The sequence below is a fragment of the Falco punctatus genome, assembly GCF_963210335.1.
Source record: "Falco punctatus genome assembly, chromosome: 4".
NCBI classification, from domain to species: Eukaryota; Metazoa; Chordata; class Aves; order Falconiformes; family Falconidae; genus Falco; species Falco punctatus.
In genome coordinates this window covers 44,600,926-44,626,636 of record NC_137583.1, presented here as the reverse complement: position 1 = coordinate 44,626,636, position 25,711 = coordinate 44,600,926, and the positions used below count along the sequence as shown (strand labels likewise).

Here is a 25,711-nt window from a genome sequence, read left to right as displayed (position 1 = left end):
CCAGCAGCGGAGTGATCTGGCAGGCAGCTGCAGATCCCAGACTGCGGAGGTATTAACAGGGCTCGGGCTGCAGCAAGATTTTGCACCTCTCTGGTTGTAGGATACTGCATCAAGAAGTTAAACACTGAAAATTAATAAAAAGTGAGAGAACACAAGAGCACGGGTGATGATAATATTATCTAGTGGTGTTTCAAGGTCAATGCCAACAAAAGCAGCAGTGAGGGAGGGTTATGAAATCTTGCAGCAAGTAAACAGGGAGCCAGGAGTGAGGCGAGGGGCAGAACAGGCTCAAGAGTGAAGCAAACAAGTCCCAGGTTACCATTTGGCTCCAGGGCAAACATCCCGTGAGCACTTCTGCCTATTTTAGGAAAAGCACTTGAGGACAGAGTCCCAACAGTTCAGTTAGGATAAATTCTGGGACAACCAGGATTTGCTGTTTTAAACTGGTTTGCATATGTTGAACTGAAAGCAGGTTAGGATGCTCATAACTGTGTCCTGCATCAGCTCAGTCTTTGACTCAAGAACAACCACAAATGCCCTCTTCAAGACCAGGTTTTGCCATTAAACAAAAGAGTTTAAAGGATCACAGTAAGAGTTACAGAAGCAGGTTTCTTGTGTTCGCATTCTTCATGTACCTTCAGCAAAAAAGGTTTTTCAGTGCTTACAAAGCAGGGTGCTTCAGGCAGCATGTTACTATCGGTACTCCAGTGGTGTTTCTGTGTGTTCCAAGCGTGAAAAGGCATTTACACGGGATTGTTTTGCACTTTTGGTACCCAGTATCTGTTCTGCACAGCCCTCTGACGCCAGAGCAAGACTGACTTATGACTATGAAGCAAGCACCTCTGCTTCTCACTGAGGTTCTCTTTTTCATAAGCTAATTCTTCGTGTACCAGGTAGCTTGCAAAGGTAATGATTTGGGCTACTTCAGGGGGGAAAAAAACCCCAACCAAAACCAGTGCAGCCCTTGAGTCAGAAGTGTGCAGCAACAGTGGTGACAGCAGTGCTGGCAGTGACAAGCTGTGACTCAGCACAAGCTCCGTGTTGAAGCAGACGCCTCCTCAGTCGAGCATCTCTGTCTGGCTCTGAGCAGGGCTCTGCCCGCTCAGCCCTTTCATCCATTTCCCAAGCCTGCCCTGGCAGCGCTTCCCAGCTCTGCTCGGAGGCAAGGGATCGCGGCAGGGAGCAAGGACGCTGCGGGACTGGGCTCAGCATCCACAGGAAACACGGAGGGACCCTTCGCTTCACCCTGCCCTCGGCGCCACACTGAAACATTACAACAGGATCCAGGTCACGAGGACGAAACTGCCACCCTTGGCATCGTGGCGTGCCGAGAAACCAGGCTTGCCTCAGCACGCCTCTGATCTGCACCTTGCGAGACGCACGGCCCTGCGCTGCAAGACTGACACCCCACACTGTTAATCATTGACTCGGCACAAACCCCTTTCTCTTTTATGCAACCGGTGGCACCTGCACGTTCCCACCCGCAGCTTCTCCACCGAACGGCAGGAAGCATTACGCTAGGAAAGAAATATGCACTGATCCCTCTGGTTTCTGAATTCTTCCCATGCTTCTCATAGCTGGAAGCAGCCACTCCTAGCAGGCTAAATAAACAAGTGAACATCTGAGTAACTGCCAGGGTTATGCTTCTTTTGTCTCCCCCCCCCCCCCCCCCCCCCGATAAAAAAACAACTATGAGATTGGTGCGTATGGATGCCCTTGTGCTCGAGCTGCCAGATGGAAGGCACCGGAGAGCACACCTTCCAGCCATCCTCCTGCTGTGACGGGGTACCAGGGCACACGGTGCTGACAGAGGATGAGGGGAGATGGCTGGGGTACGAAGACACGCTCCTGGATTTCAGCCTTAACTAGACTGTGCTTCTAAAGAGCAGCTCAACCATCAGCAGCATTTCACTGCTGCACAGCACGCGTGTGTTTGCTGGAGGATGAGATGCCCCACGCCACCGAGATGGCACCAACTCTAGAGCCACGGAGGTGCATAAACCCATCTCTCACACAACCACGGGCAACGCTGCATCAGCAGCCCTGCCTGGCAGCCCAGGGGCATCGACCCTGGCTGGAGGGGCGAACCCCCCAGCCTCACTGAGTTCTGGAGCAGCTCCCTCCCAGACAAAAGCCTGCAGCTCCTCCACCGGGGCCCTGGACCGGGGCCAGGCGCCTGCCGCAGCCCCGGCACGGAGCAGAGCAACACACACCTCACTGGAGCGATCCCGCGCCGGGCTGGTGCCAGGAAAGGGGGGGGGGGGGGGGGGGGAAGACACACACAGAAGGTGAGTCTGAGACTGGTAACCCAGTGTAAACCCGCCCGGTGGTTACTGCTTTTAAAGATGACCTCATGCTTTTTTGGAACAGAAAAAGGCTGTTAGGGCAATGGCATTTACTCCTTGTCTGGGCAGAACAAAGCCGGCTCCATTTTTCTTTTACACTTCCTGCATCAGTAGCTTAACAGCTGAATAAGCTATTGAATTTTTTCCTGAGTGCAGCAATTTTTCCCTTTTTTTTTTTTTTCACCCCTCCTTTAAGACCTCCAGATTTCTATGGCGTGGGACAATACTCGGGGAGAGCGAAGCAAGGAGCTCAGCTGAGGAGCCATCCCAGGATGGAGAAATGCTCCTTAAAGAGGCAGTGGTGTGAAGCACTGGGCTTCGCTCTGCCTCTTGCTCAGGATGAGGGTTTACACACATTTTGTTGTTGAAATGATCCAGCTTATTTTCCACACCTTGTTCTGCATCACCTGCAGCCCGACCGGCATGATGAGCAGGGGAGAGTGGCAGGGACAGACGCTGAAGCATTTCACTTTAGCGATAAACAAGTTACCAAAGTGCCCGTAAGCTCCTTTAGATTTGTAAAACGTCCCTTCACGCTGTCCCTCCCCAGATAAATTGCAGCCTCCTTGCAACAGGTTGTAACTAGGCCACATATTTAAAGATACTTCATGTCCCTTCTGCAGCCAGCAGCTCCAGCCTGGCAGTGACAGACCCTTCAGAGCTGCTGGCACAGGGGCCAAGCCTTGCACTCCATACCACTTTTAATATATCAGAAGCTTTGAATCACATTATTACCAGGTCAAGAGAAATCTTATCCTAAATTTCAGGTCCATACTAAAAGCAATTTGTCTTTTGGGGTTTATTTTTTCCCCCAGTTCCAGTATCTTGGTACGACTGCTTCCAGATGGAAACCACCCAACCCAACATGTCAGAGCTTTGGGGGGTTTTTTTGACACACAGAAGTAAATTTGCTTTTTTGCACAATCTGGGTGGTAAAGCAGAGTGTTTGCTTTCCTATTTATGTTGCGGCACAGACACTCCTGAGCTCTGAGTGGAGTCTCTGGGGTTTCCCCAAGGGAAGGGAGTATCCCTATGGCAAGGCATGTCTCCAGCAAAAATGGGGACTGCAGCACGAAGGCAGGCAGAGCAGCGTCCAGCTGAGGTGCACAGCGACACGGGGTACAGCCCTGGTGCCCTAGAAGTTTCTGCCCAAAATTTCAGAGGAGGCTTTACAAGCAGCACGGCTGCTTGCCACCTTCCTGGGTGTCTGTGTCACAAGTTAACAGTGACCAGCGTGCAGTACAGATGTAGGAGAGAGGGCATGTGCCTCATACAGCTCTGCCTTTACCAGAAGATCCATTAATTGCTGAAGGATTTTGTCACTTGCACTGCTCTAGTTTCAAACCGGCCAAGGGTTTTGGAAGGAGAGAGCATCCCTAGAGACCTGTAGCTCCATTTCCTTCCCATTAAAGGCAATGATTACCTGGCTGAGAGAGCGTGAAATCCTGCAGGATACATCTGCCAGCTAAGCTGCAGGGCATTCAAAAGAATTTGGTTCCAGGGTAGCCCGAAACCCTCCCACCATTAACTGGCTCTGTCATATTAGGTCTGGCTTGGAACTCCCCCTTCTCTCCGATTTATCTGCAGCAGCTTCGGTGCCAGCTGGGTGGGGACCTCTGGCAGGACTGCCACAGCAATTACACACAATCACCACCCCGGTGCTGCAGATCGCGTACCATGAGTCACCGCAGCACATTCCAACCTTATTTTTAGACCAAGCATTAAAAAAAAAAACAATAAAAAAATCACAGCACACAGGTATTTACATCAGCTGTTACCTGGAGCCATCACCCGGAGGCTGTAGGACAACCAGTAAGGCACTGGGTTTGAAATGCAAAGCCAGCTGCACTTTCAGGTGTGTTCTTGGTTCGCGTGTTTGGGAGCTGCAAATACGTTTGTGGTGCACGGGAGAACTGGCTGTAATAGCAACAACAGGCATCCCTGGAAGGATCTGGCTACCCTCTTGAAGGTCCGGAGCCACCATGGGGCTCATGAATTAGTCCACAGTACAATACAGGTAGCCAGATACGTAATAAATACTCCACCGTATAATTTAAACTAGGAACCAAAGCTGGGCTTTAGTTGAGGTGCTTAAGGGCTGTTATGGGTTGAGAGTAGTAAATAAATCAGAACTTGCACTGCAAAGCCTGCTCCATCCTCATCCGTCCTGCATTTCTGATCAGTGCAGTCACAGATAAAAGTACAGAGGGGAAAACCAGATCCCTGCACACAAGCAGCGAGTGCTCACAGCTTCCACAGCAGTGCTGCTAGGAGAACCAGGCCACAAAACGTTGTGGTAGCTACCTATTCCCCGTGTGCTGTGAAACTCAGCGCTCTTTGCCAGCATTAGCAGCAGCAATTTAAGAAGGAAGGATGAGCAGAAAAGCAGAACAAGCTCCAACACCGGTTTCGGTCGCCCGTGCAGGTGTGATCTGTGCACAGCAGCTCCAGTGCTGCACCCCAAAACCTCTCACCCCCCGGCACAGCATTACAGGCTCTCGCTTTGAATCTGCTCCTTTCCAGTCACCTGCAGTTTCCTCTCCTACTTCTCAGTGCCTGAGATGACTAAGCCATATAAGTGCCATTCCTCTGCTTGCAGAAACCATCGCAAGAACACACGGGCCCCCTAACACCCTGCATCTCCCCGCCCCGCCCCCCCCCCAGCACAAATGCCTTCTCTTCAGATGCACAGAAAGGAGAACTTCCTCGCTGCTCTTCAAAATCAGGTTGTAAATTAATGCACTTCAAGCACCATTGAAACTCTGCTGCTCCACAACTGTCTCAGCAAAATATTAATCACCACTGTGAAGATTCTTAAACTCAAGGACATTTATGATCTTTTAAGTAAATACATGCTCTTCGAACATCTTCATGAAATGCAAGCTAACCGATTCTGTAAAGAAAAGGGATGGAAGAGCAAGTGCTTCACACAGAGCTCTGAAATGAAGGCTGGTTTGGGGGTCTGGCTTGTTGAAAATTGCCCACTGTCAAGTCCAGGAATATCTGTGCTTTGCTTAAGCAATGCTGCGCTGTGGGTGGTGCCCCAGACAGAACCCCCACCCAGGCACCCACTCTTTCTTTCCAGAAAGGGGGCTATGAGGAATAACACTGATGTTTTGCCCTGGCTATAAATGCCATTCCAACTCAGGCTTGTCTCTTCAATTATGGCCTGAAAAGAAAGAGGTACCGACCTACTGGTTTCAGTGGGCAAACTGAGGACTAAATACGTATATCCTGGCTAGACCACCGTGGAGTTTGTCCTTGTCTGGGAGGGCTTGATAGCCGCTCCACATTCAATTGGGAGGGTATAAAGACTAAGCAGGAAGCTGGGCTGTGTCACGGCACAGGAGTATGAAGTTATAGAAGGAGATAAAAGAAAGGGAAGTTTAGGCTGAATATCCACAAAGCTTCCTGAGAATTTCCCATAGCTCCCAAGATCTGAGCTGGGAAATGCTGCAAGCATTAGCACTCAAGACATTTAAAGCAGGCAGGGGAAGTTTTAACATGGCACAGTGTCTGATTCCCTTCTTTACTGAGTGCACAAAGGCTATTCCAGCTGCACTGCAAGGTCACATGAATGTACCAGCCTCATGTGCTGAAGTTACTTCATCGTGAGATCAGCAGATTTTAGGGCATCAGCCATGACACAGCTGAGCGAGCAGCCTGCAGCCAGCCTGGCAGTTCCCTCTGCTGTGCAACTTCTTGGGTGCTGAGTGGGCGGAAAGGTTTTGAAATGATTTTTGAGTTTCCTACAGATAAGAAAATGCCCCAAGAGGGAGAACCCTCTGATTAAAGCAGCCACATTCACCTTCCCCCAAACCCGAAATGCAGCATCACACTAACACAACGCTGTCATCTTCAGATGTCCCTGGACCAAAACTTGAACAGGCAGGGCAATGCAGAATGACTGCCAGCCACCCCCCCGTTTTAAAGCGGAGACCCTTTGGTCACTACTGTTTGTGTCCACACAGGTTCCTCTCTGAGATACTACCTTTAGTGCTGCCCAACATCGAGCTTTGCAGCACCGTGTAACAGCAAGCCTCCACCGTCTACCTGGCAGACCCAAAACCAGGCTACGTTGGAAACAGTAAAAGGCAATGCCAAACTTTTTTCTAAGGGAAAAGGAAAGAAAACGTAGATGAGGGCGCAGGTCTGAGTCAGCTGGCAGAGCTGTGGTGCTTTGGTGGAGAAAACAGCAGAGAATTTACCATCAGTAATACACAGCTATTAAAAGAAACAAGTCCCTGACCTATCTATCTACGCTCTCAAGTCACCATAATGCCCAGATAAAATTCTGTCCTTTAAAAGTTATCACCAGAGTAAGTCTCCTTCTGAAAACTAATAAACAGCCAGTATCTTCCCATGCCACACGAGCATTCCAATTCAAAGCCACCTCTCTGCTCGCAGTTTGTGAGCAGCACGCTTTTAGTTTTCATCGTCTCAAACTTATTTTGCTTCTCCCCAAAACAGGATCACATGTTTAGCAAGACAGTTAGCCACATGGAACTTAAGGAAAATGACAAGAAAGCCCTAAAATAAGAATTCAAGGCAAATACTGTGAGGATTAGCCTTTATTAGGAGCATTGTGCCAATTATAGTCTCTATTCACTAGAAGATACTGGGGACTTCTGCAGGGCTTCAGAGAGCGGTTGTGCTGAGCAAGCCTGGCAGAGCGTGTTTATTGAACTTCACACAGCTCTGCGTGCAGGGGATGGAAAGGGCAAGGAGTTTGGTTTCATGTAATTTCAAGTTTTCATTGTGGAAAGAGTGTTTCGTGGGAATTACATCAGAACCGCAAACTACAATATACTCATTGTATCGCTCAGCGTAGCTTGCTCAACGCTTCTCAAGATAGGGAACTGGTAAATAATCGGGTAACACAGCTGTTACGAATCCTCCCGGCACAATATGCCCCTCAGCTACCTTTTCTTGTGTTATGGAAAAAGAAACAGGGTTTGTTCATTACACTGACTGCAGCTATTATACCTATGTGCATTCAAATCGTGTTTCCAAGTAGCTAAAAATAGCTTTCCAAGCACTCTTCAAGCAAGCAGCAGTTTACCCGTGTTTCATTGTTTTCAGTCAGTTTGCAGTTACCCCTCCAGCAGAGTATCCTGCCCCAGCAGGATCGAGCTTAAATAACTAGATGAGCAATCCCTCGAGCTGCGGCGGAGGGTGTTTTCCCCCGGAATCGGCGCTGACCCAATGTCGCAGTTCCAGTCAGCGGGGAGGCGGCACACAGAGACCAGACATCTGATCCCACACACGTGTGAATAAGCCTGGAAGCCGAATTCACTGTCATTTAACCTTTTATGACTTTTATGTACACACACACAAGAGACCTCTCGTTACCACTCGGCAGGCTGAGCTGGGGGCAGCGTGGCCCGGTTACCCGGGGTGATCTGCCTGTCCCCATTACCCCAGTGTCATGGCAGAGATGCCATCTGGGAGGCTTAGCTGGGGTCACCTGATGCTTGAGGACAAGATATCCCACACTGAGGAACTCGGGCCATCTGCTCCAGCGTCACTCTTACTTGTTGACCTTCGGACCAGAATTCAAGGCTGATTTATTTCCTTCTAGGCTCCTGCCTGTGCTGAAGCCGAGGAGTTCAGGGCGAAGTCTCCCCCTTCAGCTCACTTTCTGCAACGTCAAAAATCAAAAAGATAGCAGCACAGGTGCCATGGAAGGTTATGGGAATGAATCCCCCCAGCCTAAGGCAGAAGATGTGCTAACTGTCCCCCAGATTTATCTGTTTTGGATTCTGTTCCATTCCAGCATCCGCAGAAGATGAATATTGGCATCCATCAAGCTTAGATGGGGGGGAAAAAACAACCACCTGAGTTGATGGCAAAAATATTTACTGAAAAATTACATACCTTCTGTTCGACTGCAGGAAGATAAACGATCCTCTTTGCATGACTTCTCTAGACAAGCCACACAGTACTGGGAAGCAGCATTCAGCTGATGCTGAGCAAACAAGAAAAATGCTGACTAGCTGGCTGATGAGTCTCGGTATAGCACAGAGCCATGAAGAAACCTCTTCAGGAACGGGAGCCAAAAGCATTGCAGCCTCCTTTGTGTGACCTAAGAGGCTGATACAGGGTTGGCTACAGCACACCTAAACCAGCTTCCAAAGAAAGCATATAAATCAGAGTGTATTTTTGGCTTTACACTTTGTATCTTCAGAAAGCCTTTTTGAAGACACATTATCAAAACCAGAGCACTCGCAATACTTGGCTCCTGCTGATTGTGTTTGCCCCGCTGGGCAGTGGCTAAAAGGTTGGCCCCAAGGGCCAGATGGTGTTTGCCTCATCACTGCATGTAGAAAGTTGTACTTTTTTGTTTTCAGTCTGCCCCATTTCAAAACACCGTGATATCTTCACTTTTTAAGTGAAAATAAGAGTGGTCTAAATGATAATACTAGGAACTGCTAACTCTGTTCTGCAAAGTAAGGGGAAAGAGTCACCTACCCAGCCGATTAAAATAGAATTGCATACTTGTGTGCTAAGTTCCCAGTTGCTCTATCAGCTAGGTATCTCACAGCACCCAGACAACAATCCCCTAGAGACCTTTAAAGCGCATTTCTTAGCAGAACTTCTAGCATATTTCAACTAGCAGAGCTTGAAACATCGACTGGCATTTGCTTTACTCCATCAACACCACAGAAGAGCTGGTTTTCCAGGTTCATAGACAAGATCTTTAGCATGAGCCACTCATGAGAATTTTTTCCTGCTCGTTAAACCACAATTATTGCCAAGGAATAGCCACATGGAAACCTCTTTACTTGGTGCATGTGCTCTGGACACATCTGGGTCACACCTGCTTGCTTTACCACCAATTTTTTTTCTGATGTTGGTTTTGCAAATGCTTTCTACTTCTGCAGTAAAGAGCCTCCAAAGCTGTAGGTGAGGTTACTCATTGCAAATATTCTTAGGGGTAAGGATGTGAGCAGCAAAATGAGCGCAGTATAGCTTCGAAATCCTGAATTCAGCTGATAGCAGTTGCATCTTGAGTCAGTGAAGCCATCAGGCACACCCGTATCTGCAGTGAGAGCCTGCAAACGCCTTTCCACACTGCGTGAAACTCAAGTAAGAGACACTCACTCGCTGCTTTTCCTATGGAGTCATCTGAAAGATGCAAACGAACTTGTAAACAGTGCTGGCATGGAGCAACAGAGGTTTATAGGGAAAGAGATGGAAAGCAAAAATCGCTCCAGACATAATGGTGCCATCAATGAATCAAGGCAACCGTGCCCTGAAAGGCGCAGCGCCTAGACAGACTTGCTAAAGAAAGTTCAACATTGCAACACTTATTAAGTAACGCATTGACTTGACAGCCATGGGCAGTATGTCCAGACACCAACTACAGACCTCAAGCAGTGAGAAAAGAACAGTTCCCACTAACCTAACCCCTAAGAGTCCTTCAGTGACCTTGACTCGAAACAAACACGACCTCTGTTTGTGTTAATATCTCATGTGCTGACAGAGAGCTACTCACAGCTATGAGCAAGGAGAAAAGCGATTCAGGATGGAATTAAGCAACAATCGTGTAATTGCTGGGACGCCAAGCACGCTGCGAGGCTGAGCTGAAGCGAACAGGCACATCCCCGCAGCATGCATGGAGGACTCATCTCAAGTACTGCATCGCTGCATTAGCCCACTACTGAAGAGCAAAGCAGAATGCCACAACATCTGTCCGGCACCACACTACAGCTGCAGCGCTCCAGGGTCTGAGCTGGTCATGCCTGGGTACATGCTGCACTAAACACATGTCTTTTTTGCTAATACAAATCCCAAAGCCTCTGACCCCACCCAGTAATTAGCACCCTATTGCTAACCAAGCCTCAGAAACCCCAAGAGAGAATCTTTTTTCATAAAGCAGCAACCTAATCTACACTGGAAAAATTCAGACCCATAATTCCAACGCTGGTACTGCTGAAAAATCACACCCTATAGCTCGGTGGTAAAGCAAAAACTCGAAGTCTTAGCTACATACTTCAGAAATAATTAACAGCTGGTGGTATCCTGAGGCTGGGCTGGTGTGCCACTTGCTTGTGAGCTGAACCACTCAGGGATGCTCACCCCCTGCCAGAGACTGATTGCAGAAGGGACTCATTTCCATTTGGGGGCCAGCTTTTTCTAATAACACTAGAAATACGAGTGACCTTTTGCAGCAGAGACATCACATGAGCATAAATACTACTGCTTGCTTCATGAACCCATAAAACACGCTGATATGAGAGCAGTCCTATGACTTTCTCTAGTCATCTTGTTTTCATTACCCATGTAGCTACAGAGGGCAAAAATGATGCTCCAGGAGAAACTCACAATGGGTCACCAGAGCCGGGGTCTCCCCCTCCCTCCCTAAGTCAGCTGCAGACAAGCAAAACCGAAGAGGCTTGCTTCCAAACGCGGATGAGGATCAGCCTTGATGACTACTTTTGCACTTGTTTCAACCACCAAAGTAATTACCCTAAAAGAAAAGGCCAGTATCTCCATGTGACTGCAGCGTCTGTGCGGCTGTTTTCAAGCAAACCCCGGGTCTTTTGATAATACTGATGACTGCAACATCATGTGAGGGTTTGCAACAAGGAGCAACTCCTACATCAGAGCTGGAATCCGCTGGGCAGACAGGGAGAGGAAGCAGAAGGTCGTTTTCTTTTGTCTCTCTTACAGGAAGAGAAGTCACATTGGGCTGGCAGCGGCTCAAGTTCTGAGCTCAGGGCTGGGACTGGGAACTGCCGGGGAAAGGCTGGGGCTGGAAATAAGGCAGAGAGGCTAAAAAAAGGAACTTACACGTGGTGTGAAAGGGTTGTACCAGAAGGCACATGAGGCATCTGCCTTCAGGTAATGGGCAACCTTTGGCTCACTGACTATTTTCATAGGGCTGGTGCTTATATTTAGAAAATCGTCTACTACAGATTAGAAAAAAAACAGAGATATGCAAAACATTCAAGCTTCCCTGAATTCATGTCATTAAGCAATTGCTATTACACAGTTGCCATCCCGCTCTGCTTAACACCGTACATACCTGAGCGTTGCTGGCACCCGCTCACCTGCACCTCCAAGTCCCAGAGGGCTGCAAAGTCACCCCTCTACTGCAGTTCTGGGAATTACCCAAGGGCACATCCTGCCCCCAGTTTTTATGCACACACTGGACAAGGAACACAGTTCTGCAGTTGCTTTAACCCCCTATTTCTGTATGAACTCGCTTGCCAAATGGAGAATTACTTGCGTGTCTGGTTGCTAACTTGAAATCAGAAGGAAGAGAAGGGCGAAAGCTCTCCGTTGCACAGCGGCAATGCAAGTGACACCTGGAGAAGGGTCGGTACCGGCAGCATCTGCTCGGTCACAGACCTGGGAGATAAAATACAGTGCCACGGAGTGCAGGGCCTGAAACTGCATGTTATCACAGAAGTACAGGTATTTCCTTCAGTTGTGTGTCTAAACAGGAAAATGCAGGACACTAAGAATGTTTTTAATAACTTGTCAAAATGAGTCTCTAATCCAGGTGGTCTACTTCCAATTCCACTGTAAACAGAGTTTGAGGCAAAGTATACCATTGAATAAAAAAAAAAAAATCCGGTCCGATAAAAGTCTGATTTAAGAAACAGATTTCCGTGTACGCTTGGCCGAAGCATGACAAGCCTCCTGCCTCTCCTGGGAAGCATGAACCTCTCCAGCCGCGCGTGCCAGGCACTGGGGACACCGGAGCAGGCACCTGACCATGTCTCTGCATCGAGCTGCCAGCCAGAGCAGGTTTGCCACCAGTGAGCCTGTTGGCAGCATCAGCCCCGCAGCTGGTGGGGAGGGAACAATCCATCCCTGGGGGACCAACCCTTCGCAGTGGCAGCACTCACCAGCTCCAGAAGTGCTCGCTCTTATCTACACGTGGATTTACTGCGAATAGCCCTCATGTGCATTCACTTTTAATCCTGAGCAAGAACGCTTTGTTCCTGGTTGTTTAATCTGCATTCAAGAAGCATGTTTGTGGGGGAAAGAGATGGTCAAAACATTCTGCAGACTGAGCAAGGACTGGTTAAAAATTAACCTTCTCTGTGTGGGGCTTCCTGCTTTTATTTCTTTCTAAAAGGTTGGCCAGTTTAGTCAGTAAGGGCTCCTAAAACATTTCCATGTAAAGTTAGACCAGACGAGCCTAAATAACCGGTGAGAGATTTACGCTACAACCTTATGCTAAAAGCAACTAGCAGATCTCACACCGTCAATCAAGACTTCTCATTTGTGGGAGTGATGACTGACAGTGATGGCAATTAAGAAAAAGGAGCAATCAGCCCAGTCTTCCCATTTAAACCTAGAACAAAACACCCAGCTACAACTGGGTTTAGTTAACAATGTAAGGCACTTCTGTTCCAGAGCAGGACTACCTCCAGAGGGGAGACGGACCAGTACAGGCACTAGCCTGAGTCCACACACTCCTCAACAGCAGCAGCTTCCCGAGCAGATAAGACCTCGGGCTTCGCCTGCCCACCCTGAGATGTGCCAGACAATTACACCTCACTGCCTTTAAAGAAAGTTTACATAACAGGGACAGAAGCACTTTTAAACGCGCTCCAAAAAAACACGTATGCTGAAAAGATATTAAAAAGAGGCACCAAATTTAGATCCTGCTTGCCTAGTAAGTGAAAAGCTTGAACAAACATAATTATCTCAGTAAAAGAGAAAAAAATTAAGCCCTCTTTACTTTTGGTGCAATCATTCCAAGATGAAATAAAACCCAACGCAGTCACCTAGCTCCCGGCTTACAGCATCCCCACCTCCACCTCGCTGGCGATGCTGAGGCTGTGCATCAGGACCTGTTCCCCCAGTTTCAAAACAGATTGATTCAAATTGGTCCACAGTGAACCCAAAGTTCAATCCAACTCCAGAAAGCAGAGACAGCCTAAGGCTGGAAGAGTGCAAGTGACCAAAGCTGCTCTTTGTGGACAACTGTGTCAAGAAATAAGAACTTAATCCAATACTACTTATTGATTTTTTTCCCCAAGAATAAACGGCCTCAAGTGGCCACAACACATACATACCGCTTTCCACTACTCCTGGAATGTTCCTGGGAAAACAGAAGGAAGAAAAAACGTAAATATTCAACATCAAGTGATTGAAAAAGTCCTATATAACATGTGCAGCCTCTTCACAAGGATGAAACCAAGAAATCGCGTAGTCTGCGATATCGGACAGGGGTGAGGCTTACAACACACGGTGATCGCCGCTGCCGCGCCATGCTGGTGCCTGCCTTGCACACTCGGTGTGCTGACGGGCACCCGGCAGCACGGGGTCTGGCTGGGGGAACTGGGGACCTCCTGCAAGCACCAGATCACGCTGGCACTGATAGCGGGGCACCCGGCACACAGCTTGGAGAAGACAGATGTGGTGATGAACGCAGATGGCAGTGGTGACACTTCCCAGGACAGGAAGGTATTTGTGTGGCGAGCAGAGCCTGTGCCCAGGGCTGGCAGCAAGAAACAGGCAGATAAGGGAGAGCAGCAGCGTGGCAGGACAGGGCATTTTTCACATAGCTGGCATTCCTAGGGGAGGCCATGGCTGCAGAAATCCCTTGCCTCAGTTAATAAAAACACATAAAAGGGAGAAAGAATGAATCAAGCTTCTTTACCCACAACAGTGCATACAATACTTAATTCACGCCGCAGCCTTGCGTGCTTTCCAGGGACTGGATGGGATCACACTGTTTTTTAGGTAAAAAAAGGCATCACAAACATCTGCTCACCGGCACCCTGCTCTTCACATACCTCAGCACGCTCACATCCATATAGTTTGTATCACGCTCATATATTTTAAAAGGACCTGTTTATAAGCTTCAGCTCTAAAACCCAAAACAGAGTTGAAAGCTGAGGAAAACTGGAAAACCGTAACCTCTGTAGAGGCAAGTCAACCCAAAACTGGAACAAATGACAGGCACCGACACAGGAACCAACGTGATTTTCTGGCTGCCCATTTTATTGCATTCAGCAGCAGGGGACAGGCAACAGGAAATTCGTATCCCATGATAAGCTCACTTACAGAGGGATTAGTGGAATTTTACCAGTTTTCGAAGTGGTTTACACAAATACACGAACCACCATGCTGGCATTGCTTGTTGAACATCATGCCGCTCGTCAGCTACAGCACAGTGACAGCATGAGGGAAACTCTGGGCCTTAACCACAGATGTTTTATATGGCTTAGCTTTTCGCTTGCCGCTGCAGAAACCTTTTCAGCACCCTGCTGCACCTCTGGGCGAAAAAACTAAGAGCTGGTGCTGAGACCTAACTTACCATAAAGCAGAGCACACCCTCGCGTACATGGTTGGCATCCCCCACTGAAAGAGGAAAGGAATTTTGATGTCCTGAAGAACACTTGATGACCACTGACCTTAAAAGCCTCACAGGACAATTTCTATTGACCTTCACCTTTACAAAAAAACTTTTACCTTTAAAATGATTCAGAAGGCAAGTCCAGCCTGTGTGGTCTTAAATCTCAATTTGCATTCCTGCAATTTAACACTAATTGCATTTGACAGAAAATGGACGAACAATATTTCTGTTCTGCCAGAAGATGTGCCACCTGCCTGGCTGTGCTACTACCAACAAACAACAGATGGCCACTTTTATCACAGAAACGCCGCCTTTTAGTGACCAAACCTGGATAAAGATCACAGAAGAGACTCACCCAAGGTGTGCATACCTAGCATTGTAACACATAAAGCACAGTTGTTAATCCCTGCCTAATTAACATCTTCATTCAGCAGCTGAAGTTATGAGGAACACGTTACCAGTGCATTAAAAAAGCTACAGATCACATACACACGCCATCAGCTTCTACAGCTCATCCTATTTCCCCTCCTTCTTGCCCATTTTAATAATGTTTAGTCCAGCATTTCTTGTTCAGGAACCATACATTAATTTTACAAATACAACTGATTAATTATATTATATTTTTCACCTTGAATATTTCACCCGCTATACTCAGGTTAGCAGCAACACACTCAAACTGCTTAAAAACCTCTGGACTTAAGTCCTGAACTGAAAACTCCAGGCTACACATTCAACTCTTAGCTTGGCAAGAGCTAGACACTGAACAAAATGAGGATAACGTATCATGTAAAAAGACAAACACAAACCCAGCCACCTAAATGCGAGTTTTATTTCCTCAAAACCTAATTGCCAGTCCTGTTTGCAGCGCTGAAGGCAGGTAGCTATAGGGATGGGTCAGCCTCTGCCAGGAACACCAAGTCAAGTCTCCAGAGGACTATTGTCAAGCTTCTGAAAGAAAGGGGTGAAATAAAACAAAAATATTTGTAAAACGTAATGGGGTTTTTTTCCACCACCACTGGAGAATGTTTTTCAGGCAGTTGGCCAGCACCACTTCAAAGAGTAAAAAAGCATGTGGTTTTTGCACAGCTTTGTACTTTAATATTAAACACCAAAAAAAAAAAAAAAAAAAAAAAAAGCACCAGGCTCGATGAGGCAGCCAGGCAACCGTCACTTTGATGCAGGAGAAAGTACGTCAATCGGCTGCATCACTGCAGCGGCTCTGGGGTCGGGGAACCCTCCTACAGCATCTCCCTGCCAACGCAGTGAGCACCATGTACCGCTCCCCTCCGCGACGCCGCGGGCTCGGCAAGAGGAGGGGGAGGAAGACAAAAAAACCCCAAGCCACTGCTTTTCACTCCAGTGAAAGGACAAAGCTGAGTCAGACGCTAACTCACAGGCAGCTTTTTGTAAGGTGCGGAGGTAATGCTGCAAAGGCTGGAGCCATCCCACGACGGGGTCAGGAGGTGGCACGTGCCACCGGGCTGCTCCCTGTCCTGCTGCCAGCCAGAGGGACCGAGGATGTCCCTGCAAGAGCTTGAAGCGAGGATGCAAACAAACTCATTTGTAGGAAGAGGTGGTCCCGACACAGCAATGCCCCCAGCTCTCACTCAGGAGTCATTAAAAATAATAATAAAAAAATCAGAACAAACCACGCAAAGCACAGCCGTGTTTGTGCTGCGATGCACCAGACTTTCATGCAATTTCATTTTAATATAGGACCATAACTACACGTTATGGGCTTGTTTTGCAACTGGCTCCTGACTGTCTGCAGAACTTAATTTAGACATACGAAAAAGACAGGTCTTAACTAAGCAAGAAGTGCAATTTCTAGCAGCCCTGTTTTGCTATGAAAGCTAATTGTCAATTCCTCAAATTCCAAGCAGTTAAGAACTGGACTTCGGTCTCACTTCCCACTGCTTAACCTGTTCAAGTCTGGCATTACCCTAGATAGATCCCAGAAGAACACAGACCTTAAGCTTATTGCACTATGGCTCTTCAAGCCCATTTCTGCCCTTCTCTGAGCAGGTTTTCAAGTCCACGCAGCTGGTTACCATGGGGCAGACCAGGACAGCAACCTTTCCAAAGCACTAACCTGTCAACAAACTCCATCAGCACCTTGCACAACAGGTGCACAGCTCTATCCACCTGGAGATGCTACTAAAAGTCTACTGTTATTGCTGAGAGGTTTGATTTATACCAGGCTCACCTCAGAAAAGCCCAGAGAAAGCTCATTTCTCAGTTCTTGTTCCACCGTGCACAACATTCCTGAAGGACTTAGAGCAAAAAGCAGGAATTGAGAAACATGATGCGCAGCTGGCAGAGGTGGCAGGCAGAGGTTATTCCTAGCAGCTAGCTGAAGGAATACGGTTTATTTAAAAAAGGGAAAGTCCTTGTCCTATACGAGAACCTCAAATGACACCTGCCAGTTGCTTGAAGTTTCTCATTCATGCCAAGATTAATTAGACAGCACTGCACCTACCTGGAGTCCTCTTACTAGAAGTAAAGGGGGAAAAAGGCAGGATTTAAGTGTCTTGTGAAAAATGCCTATTGGGATTGCTGGGGTGGCCAAAAGCTGCTTTGGTATCAGTTGCTACTATTGCTAAAAACAGCCTGCCAGGCAGAACAAGTATAGACCTTGGCATCGTGCGTCTCCTCCTCCTCCCGCGGGTGGCCGGGATCCAGTCCCAGCACGCCGCCGCCCCACAGCCCTCCCCGGTGCTGTGCTTCACTACTCGCCATCTGAAGCAAGTGCATCGCTCTCCCTGCTGCCTGCTAGGAACCTAGCCCCGAGGAACCCAGACTACATGTGCGAGCTCTGCTCCCCACCACACGCAGGAAGGGTGCAAGGTTTTGGTGTGAAAGGGGAAGAAAAATCTCCCCCATCTGACTGCAGCATGGAACGAGTTGACCAAGAAGTATGGTTCATGGGACTTTTGCTTCTAAATTCACAAAATGCTTTAAAAGTTGACTCCTCAGTGATTAAATGGTTTTAAATAGGATCATTCCAGCTGCTGCAAGATATTCCTTCACTCTTTCCTGGGCACTTATTACCCCAGAAGCTGCCAAAGATGCAGCAGGGGCTGCTGGGGACACTGCAATAGGCAGCGCCCAGCGTGATGCTCAAAGCACCCTCAGCTCCCACTGCAGTTGCTGCAGAAAGGCACAACCTGCTTTGCCACGCAAAACCCTTATATTCACGCAGCTGTTTTCAAACAGTCATGAACAAAGTGAAAAACAGGGAGAAAGTTCACTTCACCCTGCACTTAATTTTCTAAGAACCGTGCTTCTGGCTAAGAACACAGCCAGAGCTTTTACCAGACAAGAGCACGTTTGCAAGGGTGTAACTTTTGGGTGAGATTTCAGTATCACTCAGAGAAGCATTTTACATATCATCTTGACAGAGCTGTAGTTTACAAGCTCTTAGTGACAGCAAAGGCAGGAGGATGTTTTAGCAGTGGTGTGGGGAAAAAGGAGGAGCTATGACCCAATTTAGTCACTGAACTACAACCTGCAAGTTGACAAGTGAGTAACTGAGGGAGGAAAGGCAACGTGCCTGCTCCAGAGCACCAACACTTCCTATTAAGTAGGAAATGCCGGAGAAGAAAAGGTAAAAGCAACTGCAGAATATGACAATGAGAAACCAGGTGGATTAGTCACTGAAGACTAGTAACACAAATAAATTCAGCGCATGCAATCATTCATCCCCTCCTCCAAGGGCTTTGGGATGCTGCAGTTGTTACACGCAGAGTAGCTCAACATTAAGTGTGAAATGAGGTAAATCCAGTTCTTGCAGGGATAACACCATCACTCCAACAGTACGTAAATCCCACGGACTGGAGCTGGAAATGCCAGGGGAAATGACTGGGTTGCTAGCAAGTGAATTCAACACCACTGTGGAAGGCTGCAATGGACTTTCAGCAAGCTCCTTACCAGGCTGTTGATCTGGGGCAGCAGCTAGACCCATGCAAAGGAAGGATTGCCTTGGTTTTACTTATTAAAGTGGAAGGAAATGTTTCCATAAATAGGAACTACAGGAATCAGTACTGATGACATTTGCTCTGACCTCATTCATCCTCAGGAGATGTAAACACTGAATTTCACTCTTGACTGATAGACAAAACAAGCCCTGAAAATCCCTCTGAGCTGTATGGGAAGGAAAGTGGTGGGTCTTTTTCTTTTTTTTTTTTTTTAAACCAGAATAGAAAGAGGAAAAGTGACCAAATTCCTGAAAAAAATGAACATTCACCTAGAAAAGACTGTTTTTAAACGCTGGTTTGAGTCCAGCCTGCCTTCCGATCACCCATTCACGTCCCAAATGCCTCCAAGGTCCCCAATATAGGAACTGACTTTACAACAACTGCAGGGCAGCAGGCCAGGGATCACAGGTACGAGCAGCCTGTTCCCAACTTTCTCCTACTTTCCAGCAAGCTGGTTGTTTGCTATAATGTCCCACACATTAGCTCCTGGCTTGCTTCTGAGTGAGCCAAAAAAGGAAAAATAAAATTAAAAAAAAGAGAGTTTGGAGTAGGCTGGCGACAGAAGTTGCTTATCCTGAAGACCATCAGGGGTTAAGGCTGCACATCTATGGCTCAAGCACTCTCCAGACAACAAAATTTTAAAACATCACAAAGTGGTCTAGCAGTGAAATCCACAATTATTGCTAGCCTGCATGCCCAAAGCCAGCCAGTGTGTTTACTGGCCATGGCTTAGACCTGACAATTTTACGTGTCTGACAGCAGCAGATCTGCTGCTTGCAAACAGCCCTCAGCTTGCACTCAGAACACCCTGCACTCATTTACAGATTTTCAAAAGGGGACTAATTATGCATGCCCCTGCAGTCAGAAGCACACACGAACTAGCCCAGCTGCAGCATGACCAGCCTGGTCACAGGAGAGCAAAACCATTAACTCTAGGCCACCACGGAGCAGGACAAGAGGGAGAAGAAAGCAGAGAGAACACTCATAAAACCACTCAGAGAATCATGACACATCTCATGCTACCACCCACACAGCAGGCAAACAAAATAAAACAAGCTATTAATGAAAAAGAACAGCTGATACTATAGTGACCTGACCACAACTTGCAGGGGCCAGAGAAGCTGAACTGCGTTCAAGGTATCAGCTGCTGCCTGCGGGACCCTCCAGTCCCTCCACCAGTTTCATCTCCAAAGCTTTGGTCTCTCACACCCAGACACTCCATTCGTCCTACAGATTATTCTCCAGTCAAGCCTTGTGAGCACACGCATGTGCACACGCGTCTTTGGAAGATAAACACTGCTTAGCCCCAGTGAATCAGCGTATGTCAGCCCGGCTCGGAGCGCTACGGTGGAACAGAGTCTCATTTTCTGAAATGTCAGAGTAGGAGTCTGCAGCTCATTAGTGCCAGCTCCAGTGCTGAAGGATGCAGTGTGCTAGTGTGCCTTGAGGAATTAAGTAAGGTCAGTCCCAAATTTAGGGATTGGCTGAATATTCTGCTAATGTGCCTTAAATGCAGTTTGTTAAAAATAAAGGGTTTATTTTGATATGGCATACAGCACATTGCATCATCTGGAGTGTGCGGCAAGACAGATGGTAAGAGTAAGACAGAGCCTTCCCTTCACAGCATTTGCTACCACGTTAGGAGCCTTTTCAAATGACTGTTAAGTTTTCCAGAGGCTGTTTAAGGCAAGAGAAATTGAGAAGCAGAAGATCAGAGCTCCATTACCTAAAATTTTAAAAGAGCTGACAGCACTAACAACAGGCACACTATAACAAGAAGTCCACTACAAGTCTTAGTGTTTTTCAATTATTGGTGTTAATACTAGATAACCTGCCAACCAGTCGCTGGCACTTAGGATGGGACAGCAAGTTCTGGGCTTTGCAGAAATCCTGTAAGGCTCCTATTACCCCCCAAGCACCCACTTCATCAACACCAGCCCTAACTGCTCCTCCAAGTCAGCGCATCAAGGTAAACAACATCTTAAAAGCCACTTTGACCCAATGTTGCACACTTGTAAAGCCAGACACCTCAGCCCTCAAGGAATATCACCAACGAACAGCATACCGCCACCTCACTCCCACCAGTATCACATTAAGATTTGGCTGTCAATCTGAAATTGCTGGCAATTTTAAGGCAGCAACAACACAACAAAATGCCTGCTCCAATCCATGAGTGACAGATGAGTGCAGCGACATTCAGCTCGGAATTACGAGTAGAGAAATGGCAATAGGTTAGATGGCAAAGCCAGCCAGCTTATTGCTAATATTCTCCTGGAGCGAATAAACCCAAGCCAGCAGACCTATAGGAACTGAGTAAATGTATTTGAAGGCAACATCATCCCAGAGTTAAAAGCAATAAACAGCTAAAGCTCCATGTGAGTCTCTTGGCTCCTATATAGCCTAGAGCTCCAGATAGAGTGTCTGAGATAATTACAAAAAGCTCCACTTCGCTGCTGGAGCAGCAGAAGCAGCAAGGCAGAGCTCAGTGTGCTGCACGCCTTCCTGCTGGGGCTTTGGCTCAGTGCTAATGACTGTGGTCCATAAAAGCCAGCGGGAGCATCCTGCTGAGCCATCCCCCACCCAGGGGAAGGCCCGCGAAGATACAACTGCCTCTTGCCATTGCTGTGGCTGTACGTTTGCAGCATTAAGGCAATAAGAAGCCATGCAATGCGCTCTCCTCCTAACAGGTTTCCCTCCAAATGAACAAATGTCTTTCAGTACCAGGAAAGAGGCATCATCAGATTGCGGCAGAGTCAGTTCTGCATGTACAGAATGCAAAAATTACAGTTCCTCAGATATCTGGGAAGTGCTGGAGGAGTGCAGTGGCTGCTTTAATTGCTTTAATGCACTGCTACAGCATCTCTGTAGCAGATACCACCTTCTAAGGGTTTAAATCTGAGATACAGTAGCTGGCCAAGGCCATTTCCAAGTTTATCATAAACAAGTCCTACTTCTCAGGCCTCTGCTTCAAGCAAGATAAACACCGTGGCAATTAGGCTAAGACTTCTGTGCCAAACCAAGATAAATGAATATCCTACTGAAGTTCTGCAGAACTATCCCAAGCTCCTGGAAGAGCAGCCCGGGGTGCAGGCAGAGAAGTGAGCTGCAGGGTGCCATGCTGCTCCAGTGTGACAGCATCCACCAGCCCCGTCCGTGGATGGGGGGGCTCTTCCCTCTTCCTTCAGGGAGGAATTTGGGACCCAGTACTCAGAGCACAGGCTGACATCCACGTTCAGTACCCTCATGCACATGCCCGTGCTTGGGTAAGCCTGTGGACACGCTGCTGGTAGTCTTCCCCAGTGAGGTTTGGCTTTAAAAACTCGGGAGCAGTATTAAGTGAAGGACCATCATGAAGTAGAACTTAAATTAAACCTTTGATGTAGCTTCGTATGGGAAGAGCTACACGCTGTATTAATTTATATGTGGCACCCAGGCTGCTGGGAGAGTGACTCACCCTTGCGCAGAGCAGCCGTCTGCCCAGGCGAACTCATGGGATGTTTGGAAGGCATCCGCTGGGTCCACATTCAGCTCCCATCCGCTCTGCACGGGAGCTGGGCTGCAGCTCAGCACCAATCTCCACCTTCAGCCAGACTTCCCAGGTACACCAGACTGTCCAAATTCGAAAGCACTTGAGCAAATACCTCTTGCACAAACCCAAAGCAAGTTACAGTTCGAGGCACCTCAGACCATTGGGCAGACTGAAGTTATGGATGGGTTAAGACCAGAGGAAATCATTAGTAATTTCACATGCTCCGAAAGTGTCCTGCTGTGTTTACAATTAAAATACCACAGGAAAAAAACCCACACTGTCCACAGAAAGGGGAAGAGATCTGTGACTGTTTCATATGCCTTGAACCCTTTCTGGCCTCAAATCCTTCAGCCAGATTCTGCATTCAACAGGTTAATGAGCTGGAGAGGTGATCAAAGGACAGATGTTTATTCCCTCTTTAATTTATGTTCAAGTCACAAATGCTCACAAATATTTATCTACAGAAGTCATAGCACTAATCCCATCTCCTTCCTAGCTTTTAAGTTTAGTGATCAAAGTTGTACAATTTCTTGAAGACTGTATTTCAATTTCAGTTAGTGGTCTCTTCTGAAGAAGAATTAAAAAAAGCGTTTTTCATAAGGGAAATTAAGAGAAAATGGGTATGTTCTAGTGAAAATTAGAAGGAACATCAAAGCAAAATGAGGCGGCTTAATTTTACACCATCTATTCCTAAAAGCGATGACTGTAGGCAATCCCCTTTCAACAAATGCCAGAATTAGAACTCCGCTTTCCCAGAAAGGCATTTTGAAGCAGCGCCTCATCTACCTCCCCAGCCACACAGATACCACCAGCTTCACATCGGAGTATGAGTCTGCATGTAAACTCCTCTCCCTTCCCCTCCCACCCTCTTCAAAAAGCAATCTCAAGAGCGACGAGCCAATGCCACCCGCATTCCCACCTGTCAGCAGCACGAAAACGGAGGCTGTGACAACTGAGGCGCTTGCTCAGAAGGTGGCCCTGGGAAAAGGCTTTGTTTTGTTTTCCCCTGCCCCTCCTCCACCCTTTGCTGGCCACAGCTGCAAACACACAGCTTCTGACATCGGACTTGATTATCAGAGCTAACTTGCTAAATGAACGTCACTTAACTAGGTGAGCACTATGCAGGACAACGGCATCACTGAAATTTCACCTGGTAAATAAACGAGGTTAAAATCCCGTGTATGGTGTGGTAAACATTTCCTAACTATTATTAGCCAAAGGAAAGAGTGTGACTGAGCTCCTTTAACAGTCAACACTGGCTGTTTCCACCTGTCTTGCTGCCAGGGGACACGAGGTACCTTTGCTGGACAGCTGCAGCAGGATGACAGGCCACTGCTGTAATGGAGTCTGTTAAAATTCAGTGCTGTGAGTCAGCCAAGCATGTGCAGGATGTCTTCAACAACAAACCGCCCCCGGGTGCTGCAAGCATGCAGGGACGGTTCAAGCATCAAACGCAAGGTGTTAGAGGTGCGTTGGGGGCACACCGCTCCTCGAGCTCAGGGAAACTGGGAATCTGCAGAATTTTCCAGTCTGTCAGAGACACTTGTTTTCTCTCCTCTGCTTCCAAAGAAGTCTGCATTAGATTCCTTCAGAAGCAAAAAGTGAAGCTTCCCCGCATGAGGGCAGCAATTAGGCCATTATTAGAAACGCCTTTGAGATGACCATTCTCTCCTTCCCCCCCTCTTGGTGCTTGCTGATCCTGGGGAGTTGTTTGTCTCCACTCTCCATTTGTCATCCTCACTCAAAGAGCACATGAGTCAGACTGTGCACCACAGATGCTGCTGATAAAAGCACACTCCATTTGGGAATATTAGCAACCCTGCAGAACAAAGACAGCTAAAAAAATAAATCCCCATCCAGTGACTCCCAATCAACTATGCCAGTAAGTGCCTGGTAAATGTCACTGGCTTTACACTTTGTATAAACATCAATCTTTGGATGGTCCAGATTAACCTCTCAACTCCTGCAAGATCAGAAGCACACACCTTATAAAAGGGCAGCAACCAAGTTGCACTTTCCACGTGGAACAACCGGTGCCTGTCCCAGGGTGCTTCAGTTCCAACTGCAGTTCTGTCCCAACAAACACCACAAAGAGGAAAAAAAGAGATAGGTAACTTATTTTCACACAGCAATCTTACATAGGCAGGTTTTTGCTATGCATAATTTTCCAGAGCTGCAAAAGTAATTAATATTTACATGGTCCAGTGACAGCAGAGAGCTCAAGTCCTGGCTGGCTCGATCCCAGAGACCAGCAGCTTTGCTCTGGAAAAGGGATCTGATGAGTTTAAGTAAAACAGCACCAATTGTAGGTGCTTTCAACCAGTGGTTTGGAATCAGTTTACTGTAACAGAATTAAACTAGATAGAAGGAAACACTTCAGCACATGTAAATAACCCTGCTAAATAAAGCTATGCATGATTACAAAGCATCAGCTTCGGTGCTGATAAACCTCGGCAGGCCCTGACTGCACTGTTGCAGTTACATCGCAGCTCTAGGCAGGTTTTAATACTCCTTTCAGACGCATCTGGAGAAATAGCCTGTTATCTACCAAAAAAAAAAAACCAAAAAAAACCAAACCACAACACACCAGGAAAAACACAGTGACCCAGTTCAAAGTGTACAACTTGTCTATTTTCAACAGAGCACAGAGCCAGCTGCAGTGCAGACTGTCCTGACCAGAGGCAGAAGTCCTGTGCTGGCACACAGTGCTGGGCTCTGTGCAACGAGCTGCTCCTTCTGCAGCAGCCAGTTCTGCTTGTGCCGAATTGTTCCTCCTAACACTCACAAACTGGTTCTGCAGAATCCTACAATTAGAACAGCACCATGTATACAAATGCCACAGATTAAGAATCAAGAGCTTCTCTGCTCAGAAGAGATTGGCTTGCTTTTTCAAATCTTCCAGATTCTGATTAATTTGCACGTATTGTGTTTTGAAGCCATGGCATTAAATGGAGGAACAGAGGAGTTTCCAACAAAAAAGGTCAGCCTCTATACACACAGCTTCTATAGCGCTCAGGCTGTGTCAGCCTAAAGATCCACTGTGCAAAGCTGCTCATCCTGGAGAGCAGCCAGCAGGAAAGGAAGGAAAATGTGCAAGAAACCAGGCAGTCCAGCTGGGCCATAGCTACTGGTTTTATGATTTCTAAAGCTCCTGAACTTAAAAGTGATTTGAGGCTCCTCTCTTATCACCACTGTATCTCATCTGTTCCTTCCAACGCAGGAAACCAGTTATATGGCATTCGCTGCGTGCCAACAGCTGGTCAACACTCATCTGGAATATTAACCTGTACTGGTGGCCTGAGAAGGCCGATATAATCGAAAAACTGCTGAAAGGCTCTAAAGGCAACAGCACCATAGAAGAGCAGCGAATTGCAGATCTTCATCTACCCACCTGCACTCCCAGCTACCCCCTTCCTTCCCTGTGTGCTCTACCATGGCATCTCTTTCATTCTCCGCGAGCAGCGGGAGCTGGAGCTGCTGGGGTTAATGCCAGGTGCTGCAGCTGCGCGGACACAGCCAGGATCGGACTTGTTTC

General features: G+C 47.5%; 1 protein-coding gene across 2 annotated transcripts in view; it reads right to left on the bottom strand.

The window, feature by feature from the left end:
- The window catches only part of GNG7 (G protein subunit gamma 7), a 79,281-nt gene that overhangs the window by 12,698 nt on the left and 40,872 nt on the right, over positions 1–25,711 (bottom strand). The window contains exon 2 of one of the 2 annotated variants that reach the window (XM_080385494.1): positions 13,385–13,410. The exons of the other annotated variant lie outside the window; for it this stretch is intronic. The gene's annotated coding sequence lies outside the window, so the exon portion shown is untranslated. The remainder of the gene's footprint in view (positions 1–13,384; positions 13,411–25,711) is intronic. 2 annotated transcript variants of the gene reach the window in all.